The 3,028-nt window shown below is 48.8% G+C and overlaps 1 non-coding gene across 1 annotated transcript; it reads left to right on the forward strand.

Moving 5' to 3' along the window:
* Nucleotides 1–886: 886 nt before the first annotated feature.
* On the forward strand, nt 887–959 carry TRNAV-AAC. The gene has a single exon. It is a non-coding gene; the product is annotated as a tRNA-Val (tRNA).
* The last annotated feature ends 2,069 nt before the right edge of the window (nt 960–3,028 follow it).

The raw sequence follows: 3,028 nt of genomic DNA on the forward strand, positions 1-3,028 counted from the left end.
TGAGGTGAACAAGAAAACTCTTCAAGACACCTGCTTTCTGAGAAAACCGCCTTTACCTCTCTGTTAAAATTCACTCTCCATGAAATGTTGAACTGGAAAATTATAAAAGGCAAACAAAAGACGTTTCAGACATTGTAAAACGTAAAGCAAAGCTGTCCTTCAAGAATAATCCCAAGTTTGATGAGAAAGGAATGAAGACCGTCAGATCTGCGTGGACCGCGCCTGGCTCCTCCGCGGCTTTATGCGGGGTCAGGTCGGCAAACGAATTCAACAAATGACCTGAGCCTCAGCCTTTGCTGCACTTCCTGCTAAACGTGAAAATGTGATGCAAGTCTTGCATTATCTCAATGGTTCCTGAGGAACCCCTGCCCCCACCCCCGCCCAGTACCCGACGGCACCATAGAAGTGCTGTGATGGGGCTGTGAGAGAGCGCGGGTCAGGCGCATCGGAGCAGAGGGGAGGGCAGGTCAGAGGAGAGGGCATGTCATTCATTTCACGAGTGGAATTTAAAGCATCGAGCTCCCTGCCCGCTGGCGCCATGAAGAGGGACTGTAAAGCGCGCATTCGCAGCCTGAAAGGGCTGTGTCCACCTTGCAGGACGTCGGGCGGCCTGGGGATCAGACTCACCTAACTCCCCTGGCTGCTAGGGCTCCTGAAAACTGAGGACTCAGCGGAGGCGACCTCTGGGCTTGGGCGCAAAGCTGGCACACAGGGACCTCGCTCCTGGAGAGGCGTGGAACCCTAAATCAGCCTCTTTCAGGAACTGCAGATCCTTACTTGACGGATTGCCTGTGTTTCCAGAGTCCTCTTCCTTTGAAAATTTGAAGGGCAGGTGTGTTCCAATATGCAATTCTTCTCTACGTCTCTACACACTATTAACCGCGTGGTTTCCGTAGTGTAGTGGTTATCACATTCGCCTAACACGCGAAAGGTCCCCGGTTCGAAACCGGGCGGAAACAACTCCACTTTCCCGCAAACTTTTAGATTCATATTTTAAACATAAAATGAAGGCCTGCCGCGTGGAGTGAGACTTGGAACTTCAGCTTCACCGTCAGTCCTTCCAGTGAATATTCAGTGTTGATTTCCTTTCCTGACTGGTTTGAACTCTCCTTGACCTGCATACAGGTTTTTCAGGAGGCAGGTAAGGTCGTCTGCTATTCCCATCTCTTGAAGAATTTTCCACAATTTGTTGTGATCCAAACAAAGGCTTTAGCCGAGTCAATGAAGCAGAAATAGATGTCTTTCTGGAATTCTCTTGCTTTTTCTATGATTCAATGAATGAAAAACGGAGGAAAAGAATAGAACAAAATTATTCGGAAAAATATATGGAAAAAGTTAAATAGAGACTACTACTAACAGTGGAAGAAACTTCATTGGTAAAAGGAGTTTACAGGATGATGATGATGATGAGCCTACTCTTTCATGAATTCTAGGATTCCCAGTCAACCTGTTTTCCTGCAGAGATCCTCTCTGAGGATCAGGTACTATCTGGTCGTACGTCCTTCTGTGTGTGTGTATACAAGACACAGTGGAGTAGGGTAGTAGTGGACCTTGGGAGAGGATGCCCAGACTGGAAGCAGTCATACATCATTTACATTCTAAAAGAGAGAAACAAGTCCCTGGGTGGGCTCGAACCACCAGCCTTTCGGTTAACAGCCGAGAGTGCTAACCGATTGTGCCACACAGACCTGAGACAAGTTATTCCTCCCTCCCACCGAAAGCAGCATACTTAGGGACCTAGGCAAAGCCACCTGTGTTTCACAGCATGCAGTTTCCGCCTAAAATTGTGTCCCTAGCACGGCGTTTCTCCAGACAACTGGAGAGATGCAGTCCACTCAGCCTGTTCGTTCCCGTCGGGAAGCCGAGATGTTCCTAGGGCAGAAGGTCACCTGAGCGCCCCCGCCGCGCGTTGCGCCCAAGAGACGCCGGAGCTTGAGCCGAGGGGCCCCCGAAGGAAGCTGCTGGCTCTTGGTGTTTGCTATCCCTTCATCCGACCATTTGTGCTTCTGGGCAGCGGTTTAGTGCGTGTGGTCCGTGTGGCTGCAGCTGGCAAGAGATCAGTTTGTCGTGATCCACACAGTTAAAGGCTTTACCTGTCTTTGGACTTAGGGAAAAGAAAGGTGTGAGGCCGGCGAAAACATCCGAGGAAGGACAAGACCAGGAGAGAACAGAGAATGAGCCAGAAGAAAGAAAGGGACTGGAAGGGAGAGGGGCGGGCTGGTACCGCGGTGGGAGCCGTCGCTGGGTTGGGGCATCGCAGCGCCTCACTCAGGAGCCATGCCCACCCTTTACTGGGGTGTCCAGGAATCCGGTTCACCCCAAATTGCAAAGCTGCTGGCCTGGCATTTGTTCTGGCATTTTCCTTTGCCAGTTCCATGAGGAAGTGCGAGGTGGGTGGTGTGGGTTTGCAGGTGAATGCAAGACCTATGGGCTACCTTGGGGATGACTGGTGGGAAAGGAAACACACAAATTCACTTTCCCCTTTGCAGGCTGGTCTTCAGGGTCTGGGTGGGAAACTGGAAAATCTGAGTGCCGATATCAATACTAGTTTTGAGATAAGGAGATCCAAAGCCAAGCAGTCAGTGAAAGTGGTTATGTTGGTGGGGTAGTGGGAATGGGAACCTGACTGGGGCCAGTGGAGTACTCTTTGGGGTATATGTAACTTGGTATCATTCACATGTGTGTTTGTGTGTGTACAAACATATATACATAGTAAGGAGCACTGCTTATATTTTAACTTTAAATTTTTACATAGTCATAAATAAATATATATCTTATGTAAAATTCTGGGTCTTGTGTCATGTGTAAGAAGATTTTCCACTTAAAACCTTAATTTTTTTAATTGGGGGATTTTTGAGGTAAGGAATTGGACTACTGTTCTTTTGATGAGCTGAGCAGATGAACTGGTAAACTGGCAGATCCCACTAGCCCAGGAGGCTACCACTGCCACTGTAAGGTATCAGGAACTTAAAGCCACACCCAGACTTTATGCAGTGCAGTGCCAAAATGCAAGACCTTACACTCAGTG

Source organism: Bison bison, unplaced genomic scaffold (assembly GCF_000754665.1).
Source record: "Bison bison bison isolate TAMUID 2011002044 unplaced genomic scaffold, Bison_UMD1.0 scf7180017845635, whole genome shotgun sequence".
Lineage (NCBI taxonomy): Eukaryota > Metazoa > Chordata > Mammalia > Artiodactyla > Bovidae > Bison > Bison bison.